Below are 13,701 nucleotides of genomic sequence, written 5' to 3' on the forward strand. Positions count from 1 at the left end.
CAGGGACTCAAACACAAGTGTGCATAATTCCAAAGAATATCACCTAAATTGCCTCATTTGTTATGTGACCTTGTGATTTCCTTTTTCTTGTTTGGAAAACTGGCAACCACCAGAGGAGCCTCCTGCCTACTTCCTGCAGTTGGTAAGATTTAGTGTTTGACATATGCTAGAAGTTAGAATACCCACTCTGTTATCCCTTAAATGCCTTACATATGCACAATTTGAAAATCTTTATTCTGATGATAATCTTGTCCAGAAGGCATCTTTTATTTTTGGCCACTTATAAATCCTAAATCCAGGACCTGAGTCTAAAATAAACTTTATTCCTTATATTCAGCCTTTTGGTTCATATTAAATGAAGACCGTGTTTTTCTGCTTTCCAAGTTTCATATGCTGCATCTCTAGTGGCTATATGGTAAAGTATCAAAATGTATTTCTACTTTAAGTTGTACTGGCTCCAATTTTGTGAAATTTTATGTTGAATTCTTCGAGGGCTCATTTCCTTTCTTACTTCTTAGGTATGAAGCTTTAGCCTTGGCTCTGGCTAGACGGCCCTCCCTCTCTCTGTCCTGGGCCTAGGTCCCATCTACAGAAGGCTTATTGTTCTCATTTTCCTTTGCTCTTCCCTCCATTCAGTTCTATGATGCTTTTCCTCCTCTTGGCTTTTCATCCTGGGACTCAGACAAAGCTCCCTCTCATGAAGTGCTCTCTATCTTCATGAGCCATCTTCTTCCTGCTGCTCTCTTGGTACAACCTCTTATTTACCCTCAGCTATTGTATCTGTTTTCCTTTGTTTTCCCACTGCAACCAGAATTCTATATTCTTTATTTTTCTCCCGCACTTCAAAAAGCCTCCTCTTTCTGCGTTCTCTCCCCTCCCGGCCTCAGCCCCAGGAGCCTCCCTGCATTCAGGTGGGCTGATCAGGCTTGCTCCAGTGCTTTCTAGCAGACCCTTTCATTCCAGGGCCTAGGAGGGCACAGCTGCTTCTGAATCCCTTTTATTATAACAAGCTATGGGGAAATTTGTCCTTTTTCACCATAGAGGTTACAAACAGTATCACTCTGAATGAGGGCCTCTACTATGTCCTTACTCTCCAAACCCAAATCACGTCTCCACAGCACAGCAAGTAAAATGATAATAGCCTCACTCACATCTACAGGAGATTTTTGGCTCTTCTATTTTCTTCCCAGAAAAGTTACTTGTGATTAGTTATTCAGTGTTTGCCTTAATTCCTCTCCCTTCGCTAGTGCTTCTTTTTCCTTCTTTCTTAAGACCTCTCCCCACTTGATGTTTTTCTCTCCCTGGTCCCCAACAAACCCAGTACCTTAGTTCATGAAAATTTCTCTACATTCTCAGACTTGTACTCTTACTGCAGAATTTCCCTCTACATTCCTGGGTTACAGATGATAATAGCTGTGTATAAGTTGGATTTAATCAATCTTGGGGGCTTTTGAAATCTAAAAGAGGAACCAGTTGGCCAAATTGTCTCTACAATCCAGAATAAGAACTGAACAGTTATCTTGCCATGCTTTTGGGGCTGGTGTATACTCATGGGGACTCCTGTCTGCCAAGCAGTGGAGCTGCACTGTCTACAACCTCTTCTTTTCATCTGGCATCTTCCCACATCTCTCAGGACTTGGCTAGTACAAAAAATAAGGAAGATTTGAACCAAGAATTGTGACTCATCAAGTAAGAGGTTCTAGTGTAGTTCTAGTGCAGGACAAGGGCAGGGGAGGAGAAGAGGAGGACAGATAGCAGCACAGAAGTTGAAAGACAGAGTTTTGTTTTTTTCAGTTAAAAGGGCTCTTTTTTGTTCCTGAGAAACAACATTTCTGATGAGCTCAGTTTAGAGTAAAAATTCATAGGTTTTATATTTCACCCCAAAATGTTTCTTGACAGTATGGTGGCTTGCAAAGATGCAAATGTGACCCCAAAATACAACATTATTCTGTAATAATATAGACTAATATTTTAAAGAGACTGTATTAGAAGACAGAAATTCAACAAGAAGAGTATTCTTATTTATAATTTAATAATACTTTCTTTTGTTTTTGTTGGTGCTGTTATTATTGTTTTTGATGGAGTCTTGCTCTGTCACCCAGGCTGGAGTGCAGTGGTGTAATCTCGGCTCACTGCAACCCCTGCTTCCTGGGTTCAAGCGATTCTCCTGCCTCAGCCTCCCGAGTATCTGGGATTACAGGCACCCACCACCATGCCCAGCTAATTTTTGTTATTTTTAGTAGAGCTGAGGTTTCGTCACATTAGCCAGGCTGGTCTCGAACTCCTGATCTCGGGTGATCCACCCACTTTGGCCTCTCAAAATGTTGAGATTATAGGCATGAGCCACTGCACTATGCCCGGCCTAATAATACTTTCTTTGAGCATGGCAACAACTATTAAAACTTATAGAAAATACCAGCACAGGAATTTGAAAATACTAAAATTGGTAAAATTAAAACATTAAAATGTAAACTATTTTTTCTAACTTGTACTATAATTTTGATAACTATTTTTGCTTGTATTTCTGTGATATTTTTTAAAATAAAAACTATTAAATCTTTAAGATACAATTCTGGCAGATTATCATTTTGGAACAGTTTTGAGCACAAGACTGCTTCTCAATACATGTCAAGTTAAAGTTAATAAAAGCTTACAAATAATCATAATTTAATATGCAATGTGTCATTGGAGTTATCTGAAAGCAGTTAATTGGTTTAACAAATGGATGCTACGTATAGTCAGTCTCATTCTGAAACTCCTGTTGAAAGAAATGTTCTGAAAATATATTGATTAGATACTTTATTTGATATACCAAACGTTTCAGTTCTTTAAGCTTTCCTTTAGTAAAGTAACTGAAATATTTTGGTTGTATTTCATGGCTGGAAGTAGGGATTAACTGATGGCAGTAACCAATTGTGCAGGAATCATGTCATTCAAACAGCTGGTATCAAAGAATTTCTATAAGCATGGGCACCTCATGTCTCCCTAACATCCCCTCTCCCTCTCTGCAAACCCCTTCTTTTTATAAGAAATTTATGTGGTTGAGGGAAGTCCTTACAGATCCACCTTCAGGTATGAAGAAATGTAACCAAGACAGCCAACCAGTGCCTTCAATCCTTGGCCACAGATACTGGTATAAGATAGTCATGTGGCCTAATCCTCTCCCATCAGAGTGAATCTTGAGATTTTTTGAACAGTGTATGTTGAGTGGACATAATTCCTAAAATCACTGCAAGCACTTTGCTACTGTGAGGCAAGAGCTCCTGAGAATAAAGCACAGAAAAGAGAGTAAAATCTAGAGATCCTCAGAGAAACAGGCCAAAGCCACTTTGAGCCTTGCCCTACCGCTAGATTTCCATTTATTTGAACTGCAATGCCCCTTTTTAAAAAACATTGGCTTGAGTTTGGTTTGTCTTATTTACAGCTTAAATGTTTCTTTGAGACATCTCTGATGTCCTTAGAATTCATCTAGGGAGACCATAAGGACTACATGGTGCCCACTCTCAGGAAGTATGCATCATCATCATTATTATTATTATTATTATTAGTTGAGACAGCCTTGCTCTGTTGCCCAGGCTGGAGTGCAGTGGCGTGATCTTAGGTTCCTGTAACCTCCACCTCCAGGGTTCAAGCAATTCTCCTGCCTCAGCCTCCCAAGTAACTGGAATTACAGGTGTATGCCATCACGCCTGGCTAATTTTTGTTTTTCAGTAGAGACAGGGTTTCACCATGTTGGACAGGCTGGTCTCAAACTCTTGGCCTCAAGTGATCTGCCCACCTTGGCCTCCCAAAGTGCTGGGATTACAGGTGTGAGCCACCACACTGAGACGCATTATTCTTAAAGTGTTATGATTTGCAAAATGGTAGTTTATAGCATTGAGGCAGGATAGAATTGAGAGCTGAATTATTTAATACTGAAGAAGACACAAAGATGTTTAATGGAAAAGAGAGAACAAATAGAGCTGTCTCACTATGAACAGACATGGTATCTTGGACAGAGTATCTCTGGGCCTTAAGAGACGGGTGGAATCTGGATGCAAGGTAGACCACATTGAATGGAACAGGATGAATGCACAAGGCCAGGGATGGCCATGGAGTACCTATGGGTCAGTGCAGCTATGGCTAAAGCACAGAGATTTGTGCTTGGATAGAGTGGGAAATAAAGTCAGCTGGGCTAGATTGCAGAAGGTCTTGAAGGATAGCCAAGGAGACACAAATTTTATTACAGAGCATGAGGAGCCACTACATACCTATTTTAAACATAGAACATTTACTATATCTAATTTTAAAAGATTTACACACCCACTGAAGAAACCTCAGAATAAAATAACATATAAAAGGAAAATAAAATTACTTCCAATATCACCACTTAAATATGATTGCTGTTTTCATATGAACACAATTCATCAGCTTTTTTTATGAGTACTTGTATTTAACAAAATTGATATCATATTTTCTACAGTTTTATATCCTGTTTTCTTATTTAGCACATCAACACATTGTTAATCACTATGAGTATTTCACTATATGACTACTGGATCAATTATTTTGTAATTTCCTATTGTTAGATAAGTAGAACTGTAACTTTTAGTAGGAAAATATTATACATTTTAAACAACATTTAATAAAGTTTATCTTCAGAAGCCTGAATTCTAAATAAAGGGTGTTCAAAAAATCTTGCATCCAGCTAAATATTTATCTCTATAATCTCAGTTTGAAACATTATAAATCAAAACAAGGCTGAGTATTGAGCAATAAAAAGACATTAAGAAATTTTGAACAATAGTACATTGCATTAATAGGTTATTAGTTATGACAGACAAAAATAAGTTAAAGATGACTAAAACTTGGAGTCTGATTAAAAAAGAAAAAAATTATCATAGAAAGGGGGGTCTAAAAATAGAGCTTTTGAGGAATAGAAACATTTTCTTTTAATCATGCTGAAATGAAATCACCTGAAAATGATAAAGTAGAAATAATACAATAAGCAATGAAGAAATGTAGCCTGAAAATTAGCTGGTGATTAAGACTGAAAATAATATGAGTAGTTATTATTATATAGCTCCTAGTATGTGACAATGAATAATTAAGTATTTGGTATAACTTAAGAGGAAAAAAGGCTATAGTACACCCCACCACACGGAACAAAGGCCAAGAAATGGGACACCTCCAAGTCTGATGGCAGGAGAAAATGGACAGTCACTTTAGGACTTCTAGATGGATTGGTACTAATCATTTTGTATGTATGTGTCATTTAAGTTTCAAAAACTAAGCAGTTTGTCCAAAGGTAAAGCAATGTGATATTATAGAAGTTGGAGGAAACAATGCCAGGCATGAAAGCAACAGACATCACTACAAAAGACAATCATTCCAGTACCAACAACAGCTAAACTTTATTGAGTGCTTACTCAACGCCAGGCAGCATACCAGTCGATTTACATCCTCACAACAGATTTCTAATGTGAATACTCATAATCGGTTTCCTATGGCTGCCGTAACAAATTGCCATCGACTGGGTTTATTTTCTCACAGTTCTGGAGACCAGTAGTCAGAAATCAGGATTCCAGCAGGGCTGGAGGCTCTACGGCAGAACCCTCCTTGGCTTTTCCAGCTTCTGGCAACTGTTGGGATTCCATGGTTTCCTGGGTTTGTGGCCACGTGACTCCTACCTCTGCCTTTTGTCCTCACATCAACTCCCCCTCTCCTGTCTGCATCTTTTTCTCTTCTGCTTCTTATAAAGATATTTATCATTGAATTTAGTATCCACCTAGAGAATCTGGGAGGATTTTATCTCAAGATCCTCAATTTAATTACATTACAAACACCCTGTAGCCAAATAAGATCACATTCATAGGTTCCAGAAATGAGGACAAGTGAATACTCTCGGAGGTTACCATTTGGCTCACTATAGTACTATAGTCATCTACATCATACAGAAAATAAATGGAAGCCTGGAGAGTCTTAGCAACTTACCTATGGTCACACAACTATAAAGTGAGGGTAGAGCCATAGTGAAGGCTAGGATGTCTAACTCTACTGTCCATGGTCTAAAACACTACATTGTGGTATGATACACAGAGCACAGAAAGTGCAATATTGAAGAATAATAATCAGAATCACAGATCTAAAAGAAAGTGATTTAATAATGTGGAGAAAATGTCCCTTGACCAGAGCTAGCTAAGAGTTTCACCAGTTTTTAAGTGAGGGGATATTATTTGTCAACATAAGGATCACATTGCATGCATTTATTATTTTTTGTATATGTTAGTTGTTTGGTAAACTGCATAAATTTAATTTCACAATGTGGGATTCTAATCTTTTTTTGATGGTTATAAAAAAGATTTTTCACTTGTTATATAATTATATCCTCATTTTTTCTTTTATTTTCAGTTGACATCTAATAATTGTGCATATTTATGGGATACAGAGTGGTATTTCAATATGTGTATGCAATGTGCAAACATCAGAGTAATTAGCATATCAATCACTTCAAACATGTATCATTTCTTTGTGTTGTAAACATTCAAAATCCTCTCTTCTAGCCTTTTGAAAATATACATTAAATCATCACTGATCATATTCATTCACCCGACAATGCTGTAGAATACTGGAACTCATTCCTCCTATCTAACTATAATTTTGTATCTGTTAATCAACTTTTCCTTATCCTCCCCTTTTTCTCTCCTTCACATCCACTAATACCCACAATTCTACTATCTGTTTCCATGAGCTCAATTTGTTTTTAGTCCCTACATGTGAGTGAGAATATATAGTGTTTATCTGTCTGTGTCTGACATATTTTGCTTAACATAATGTCCTCCAGATGTATTCACGTTGCCGTGAATGACAAGATTTCATTCTTTTATGGTTGAATAATATTCCATTGTGTATATGTATCACATTTTATTTATTCATTCATCTGTTGATGGACTTTTGGGTTGATTTCATATCTTAGCTATTATGAATAGTGCTGTAATAAACACAGGGATACAGGTATACCTTTAATATACCGACTTCCTTTCCTTTGGAAACATATCCAGTGGTGGAATTGCTGGATTACATGGTAGTTCTATTTCTAGTTTGAGAAACCCACACACCACTTTCTGTAAATGCTCTACTAGTCTACATTCTCACCAACAGTGCATAAATGTTCTCTTTTCTCTGCATCCTTGCCGGCATTTGTTATTTTGTTATTTTTATAATAGCCATCCTAACTGGGTGAGATAGTATCTCACTGTGGTTTTGATTTGCATTCTCTGATGATTAGTGATGCTGAGCATTTTTCCATATATTTGTTGGCCATTTGTATGGCTTCTTTTGAGAAATGTCTATTCAGATGCTCTGTCCACATTTTAATCATTTGGTTATTTGGTTTTCTGCTGTTGAGTTGTTTGAGTTCCTTGTATATTCTAGATATTAGTACCTTGATGGATGGATAGTTTGCAAATATTTTTCCCATTAAACAGGTTGTCTCTTCACTCTGTTGATTGTTTCCTTTGCTGTGCAGAAGATTTTTAGTTTAGTATAGTCTCTTTTGTCTATTTTTGTTGCATATGTTTTGGAAGTCTTAGCTGTAGAATCTTTGTCTAGACTAATATCATGGAGTGTTTTTCAGTATTTTTTCCAGTAGTTTTATCATTTCAGGACTTACATTTATGTCATTAATCGATTTTGAGTCGATTTTTGTAGCCGATGAAAGATAGGGATCTAGTTTCATTGTTGTGAATACCGATATCCAATCTTCCCAGCCCCATTTGATTGTCTTTACATTCATCACTCCATTAAAAGATCAGTCTCTCAAATACATGGGCCTCATCATGTATTTTACAACTCATGTATAATTTTAGTCAAGAATCTAGTCCACAGAATAGGAAAATCTGCAAAGGAATACTTTTTAAAGAATGGTGCCTTGACAACATGAATCCATGTCTAAATAAATCAAGTGTGATATCTGTACATTTGCTGGAGTTTTGCTGGTGCCTTGTTACATTACGCAGTATTACATCACAAGGTGTGTGTGTGTGTGTGTGTGTGTGTTCTGTCCGCCAATTAGGTAGTAAGTTGAAAGCCAACTTTGATATCCAGCATGTATCACAGTGCCTTGTCTATAAAATGGGGCAAATAAACATTTTCTGGGAGACTGATTTCTTGGCCTATTAGACATGTGCTTAATATGGGGCACGTGGGTTGTAAATGAAATAAGAGGTAGGATCTCTGTCTACCCACAGCTTGTAGTGTAATTGACCTCTCCTTTTATTTTTACTTTTTTTGTCCTTTTCAAAATCCATATTCTTTCAAGTGCGATGTTCCAGGAGCTGAACTGCCCACAGACAAACTGCAATAAACTTTTCCATGTCCTAATTTAATTTTTAAAGAAATTTTGTAGTGTGTCTTATAATTAAATTTCATACCATTACTAGAAAGGATGGTGTCATGAATCCCATTCAATTTTACAGTTATAATGATCTAATTTATAGTTGATTAATCTTGTAAGATTAACCTGTATTAATATCTTTTCACTTTGTAGGTAAAATTCACCTTACATTTCCTAAATCATGAGTTTTCTCTTATCTTCTTGGTCAAACTATTAGGTAGTAGACTTTAGCTTTTTATGTTTCAGTACCAGTTCAGTAAATCCTAGTTACACAAAGTCAAGCAACTTCCTTTTACACAAGATGGCAGTCACATTATTTAGTTAGTATTACAGTTGCTTTTGCTTTATGAGTTTTACTGTCCTTCATTTTACAATAGTAAAGATAATTTATGTCATATGGATTTCCTTAGGAAATGCTAACATTGGCCGTGATTACATGACCCAAACATCATTACTGCAAAATTCTAGTAAATATGATATTGAAATATTAATGATCATTAGTATAACACTTAAAGGACATTGTCACATGCAGAATTCTATGTCAACTTGTTAGTTTATATTTGGGGAAATTCTATTCTTCCTTGCAAATGGTGTCCAAGATTCACTTATAAAAATCTATCCTGACTTTTTCTCATGGTAAATGTACTACCATCTGTGGCTCTATTTTTATATCACTACATGTTGATTTATCTCCTATTTTCCTCCATTATTAAATCATACAGGCTATTCCTTTTCAGAATCAACATGCCAGGGAGATCTTTTTTGATCACACCATCTAATGTATCTCCTATCCCTAACCACCATCTTTTTAAACATTATTTCATTATTTAAAATTATCTCAGTCACATCTCTGCTTACTTACGCTGTCTGATTTCATCTCCACTATTACTGCTATTCTCAAAGTATAAAACAGTGCCAGGCACATAGTAGCTTCTCAACAAACACTTATTGGATAAATTAATGGATGATTGAATCTAAGCTTTCATGTGAAATGAAAGACTTATGTTGAATTCAGGTTAATATGGAAAAGATATATAAGGGTCAGGGAGGGCTTTAAGGAAATCTCAAATTACACTATAGGTTTGATTTTTGTTTCTGGAAGAATTTTTTCTATTATGTCAAATCTTTCACTAGAAATATTTAGATCCCTTTAATATTTCAAAAGCTAGTAATGTCAATTTTAATATTCAAAGAAAATAATTTTCCAATAAGAATACATAGAAGTGACATAGTTAGTTGTAAGAGGCATCACATTATGACTTCAAATCCTAGTGAGAATTTTGATGCTTATGGATAGTCAAAATCAAGTTAGAAATAAATGTATCATCTAACCTGACACAAACTGCTGGAATCAAATAAAGGCCCTTCTCATCCACTTACAGCTCCTTAGCCAATCTATTTGTTGTTATCTGACAGTTGGAAATGAACAATAGCTCTACCCATATTGTTGTTATTGCTGTAACTACTAAAAAGATTTAGCCTGTGTTTACCCATGTGCTTTATTCACTCTATAAGTACTGGAACCATGCCCATCTTCTTTACAGTTTTATTCTCTGCAGCTGCCACAATCTCTAATACATAAAAGTTTCTCTTTCTATTGCACAAAGGAATGGCCAAGAAACAATTACCCATTATCTGCTTTGTACAGGGCCCATGTTTTACTCTAGGAAAGCAAGGTATATACAAAACAGAGCTCAGTGTCTAGGGTGGATCCAGCAGTAAAAGCAATCACTGAGTAGTACATAGAGAAAGTATAGCCATGGAGATACTCCCAGTGTGACAGAACAGATGAGGAGCATTTAAACTAGCCTGGTCAGGAGGTAGGTGGGAGACAAATGTCTATGTCCACTATTTAAAAATACATGCTAGTAGACTTTAGATGTCACTTACACTTACCGAAAATGCGGCTAAGATGTAGCTACACTAACTGGCAGGAAAAAATAAATGCAGCTTTCTTATCCTTTAAAATCCCATGAATACATCTTTCTTACCCATTAAAATCCCCTGAGTAAGACAGTATATTTATTTATCTGTAATATAAGTAATGTTTTGTGGAAGGATGATGGACACAGAATGTCTATCATTTTTCATCTTCCCTTTTCATTTATCCTTTTAATAAATATTTTTGAGCTGATATTCCAGGTAAGTATGTGAAGAACTGAGCCAGGTGCTGCTCAGGGCACTGGTGATAACTTCATCCCTGATCTCCTGAAGCTTATGTTCTAGTTGAGGGAGGCTGAACAAATATATGCAATTTCAGCTAGTGATAAGAACTATGAAGTCTAGGAAATAGAAAAAGTGTAGGTAAGAGGTTAGGAGGAGCTACTTTAGCTAGAGCAATCAGGAAAGAAGCCTCCAAAGAGGAGAGTCTGGATCTACAGCCTGAGTGGTGGAATGATTCGGCAGGTGAAAACCTGGGTAACAGGAAGTGCAAAGATCCTGAGTCAGGAACAAGAGTGCTATGATTAAGTGATAGAAATAGAATGGGTATGGCTGTAACAGAGAGAGACAGGGACAAGGGTGGGCAGGTAGGAGGTGGGAGAGAGAATAGTGAAAAAGTGGGCAAAGACTAGATCTATTTTTTAATCCCAAATTCAGCAATGTGTTACAACCATCTTATATGTCAGCATCCTGATCCTGAGCATCTGGTCTAGTATTTAATAAATATTTGATGAATGATGTCTAGATAAATAAATAAATGAATAGATGAGTGAGTAAGCAGGTGAATGGGTGAATAAATGAAAGATATATACTGAGTAGCCATGCACTTGCTTCATTCCACAGCTGAAACTTAAGTTATCTGGCCATATGCTCAGCCAGCTTCCTTAGGGTACGCACTTACTACCTATCCAAAAATTGTTTCTGTCACTAAGGAGGACGGAAACCAGGTGAAACATGGCAAGGCACTTAGACAAACAAGCATCTCTTTACCTTGCCCCTACCAAAGTGCTCACTGTGTTTGCTTTTCAACACCACGGTTTTATGTCACAAAAGGAAGGAATGTGAACATTATGTAAAAATATAAATTTGCAATAATTTAATCCCTTCTATTTGTATAATTATTTATAATTTACTAAGTATTTTACATGTATGTCTTTAGATGACACAGATAACCCCGATATATCGTAATTTTTATGCTATCTTACAGGTGGAGAAATATTTCCTTCCAGAGATCCCATGCAAAGCAGCTTAACTACATCCCAGTTCTCTGGAATCCACTTTTGGTATTCTTCCTAGTACAAGGCATTCCCTGGGACAAGTGCCACTTTGCTTAGGGAGGTACTTACGAGCACCTTCCATCAGAGGGAATAATTGCTTCACTACAAGAGCTACTCTTTCTACAAGAGTCCAGGTTAATCAAACTAGTGGCAATAAAACTCAACATTCCTACCTTGGAATAGTTTTTCTTGCTTTTAACCTCCCTCCTTCAGAGAAGAGATGATTATTGGCTAATATACTTTGTATGCAACCATTTCAGCAGGTTACTTTTCTTAAATGCAATGAATGCAGTGAAAGGAAAAGAAAATTGTGGCTGCTGGGAACACACTGAGACTATTGTCTTAATTTGTATGTATGTTTACAAAAAGTATTGAACTGTACTACGAAAAAACCTACACATGATGGTGAGTTAAGATGTTGGAAAAGCTTCAGAGACCAAAAAAGAAAAGCTAAAGATATTTAATTTGGTCATATAAACATGACTGTGTCATTCATACCAGGCACTTGCCCATAGGCTTTATAGAAGCAAGCATGAGTATTATTGAAAGCATTCATAGATCTCCAGTAAACTTTATTTGGTTTTAACTCTAAACCCTAAGTATGTTTTTTTCATAGTTGATTCTTCTTCTAATTACATTCATTAACCACAATTTATGGATTTATTTTGGCTAATATTTACTTAGCTCTTGTCATATGACAGGCACTGTGTAACCACTTTACTTGATATCTAATTTAATCTTCACCACAATCTTTGAAGCAGAAATCATTGATATTTTTATTTTGTACATTAGGGAATCAAGGCACAAAAGGATAATCAACTCACCTAGGTTACACTACATGAAACAGGGATAGCGAGGACCAGAACTCAAGCAATTGCCATATCACAACTTTAAATCTTTCATGATCACTCTAACTTCAGCCCTAAATGTCCAGAGATAAGAACAGTTAGCAAGTGAACTTACAGATGATACTTACAAAATGATTATTTTTGGGGTCATGGTCCTTCCATACAGGTTAGCTGTGCAGGATTGCAGGATTCAATTTCATCCATCATGTGCAAAACAACGTCATTTTTCTATAATCCAATTTAAATCTTTTTTGAGCCACCTGTCTTCCTAGCAGGATCTCAATCTCAGTCAATATAGGTGCTCCCTTTTTTCTGAGGTTTTGGCTAAATCCCAGAGGTTGTCAAGGCAATGTGGGTGGGAGGCTGGGAGGGAATGTTCTTCAAAAAATGACCATATTTCCATCTGTTCCTCAGCAGCCCACAGGGCTTCTGTTGAGTCATCCTTTGTTTATGACCCCCAAGATGGCTTCAGATCTTATCTCTCAGCTGCTCACTTCTACATGAAAGCATAGGTACTGTCTGCTCCCCTACAACCTGATGAGCCATGGTAAATAACACAGTACTATCCCAGTCCATTTTTCACATCCCTGTCAGTTTGCTGATCCTTACCGCTCTGGATATAGGGAAATTGATGAGGTGAGTCCCCCCATGAGGGAACTCTAAGAAGTGACACATGTCCCTCCAAGTCACTTGTAGGGTAGAGTCTTACTGTACAACCAGAGTTCCACCTAGGAATTGAGGCACCTAACTCTTCTGCAATTAGACTCCTCCAGATGCATTCAGGGATTATTTTGCGTTAATCCAGGAAATCAGTCAGGTTCTGGGTGAAGCAAAGGTATGCTTCCTTTCTCAGGAACCCACAAATATCAGTGTTTCTCCTCTTGTTTGTTTCTCCTTTTTCTTCCCCTAAGGCACCTTGTCTAATCTTAGTGAGTGCATTCTATTTATATAATGTATTCTCCAAAGCATGTTGTATGGTCTGGGGCCACAAGTCCTATCTGTTTCTATCTGTGGTCTTGTCTTTTTAAACTCAAAAGCCAGGTAAAATTTACAGTGTTAAGTTCTTTTGGTTGCATTATTTTTTCCTTGAGATGATGAATGCCTAGCTATTGTTTCAGCAAAGGCCAAAAGGTAAATGAAAATATTGGAGAAAAAATATTCAAAATATTATACTACCACCTAGAGAGAAGCAGTTGGCCACCGCTCAAAGGGGACTGTTAATGAGTACATCTATCTGAAAGGATATATTAATATTTTCCAA

The sequence above is a fragment of the Papio anubis genome, chromosome 1 (assembly GCF_008728515.1).
Source record: "Papio anubis isolate 15944 chromosome 1, Panubis1.0, whole genome shotgun sequence".
Taxonomy (NCBI): domain Eukaryota; kingdom Metazoa; phylum Chordata; class Mammalia; order Primates; family Cercopithecidae; genus Papio; species Papio anubis.